This window comes from Eulemur rufifrons, unplaced genomic scaffold (genome assembly GCF_041146395.1).
Source record: "Eulemur rufifrons isolate Redbay unplaced genomic scaffold, OSU_ERuf_1 scaffold_97, whole genome shotgun sequence".
Lineage (NCBI taxonomy): Eukaryota > Metazoa > Chordata > Mammalia > Primates > Lemuridae > Eulemur > Eulemur rufifrons.
This window is the reverse complement of record NW_027182879.1, coordinates 369,755-370,440: the sequence shown is the minus strand read 5'-3', so window position 1 is coordinate 370,440 and position 686 is coordinate 369,755.

Here is a 686-nt window from a genome sequence, read left to right as displayed (position 1 = left end):
AAAACAATGGAAAAATGGTGGTGGGATGATACTTAGAAGAATGGCTTCTTGTCTGTCTCCACTAACAAAAATAGGCAACACCAAGTTAGCTACTCCTCAGCATAGTTATGTCCATCGCAACCTTCCTGGGTTTCAGGAGGCACAAACAAACGTTATCACAATTATGGTGAAACGCTGAACACCTGCAAATAATTTTCATCGTAGTGGTTAATTGAAAATCTCTGCGGCATACTTCTTGGAAGAAGCCAGTTACCTGTTCCCACGCAAAGAGGAGTATATAGAACCATGGTGGATTTCCAACTGATGAAGTAAAGGATTATTAAAGGAACGGGATGACCATGGGGATCATCGTTAATTCTCTGAAACAGAATCTGCCCTTTTCACCTGCCAAACACATGCCCACTTCTCCTCTCTGGTTATAATAAAAACTAACCAGCGAACTGACAGAGGGCCTGACCAACACATCCACATCTACCACACAAAAAAAAAACCGTACCCTCCAGCTACTAATTATAATGCTAACTTGCAAAATTTCCCTGCATTTTAAAACAATGGAAAAATGGTGGTGGGATGATACTTAGAAGAATGGCTTCTTGTCTGTCTCCACTAACAAAAATAGGCAAAACCAAGTCAGCTACTCCTCAGCATAGTTATGTCCGTCGCAGCCTTCTTGGGTTTCAGGAGGC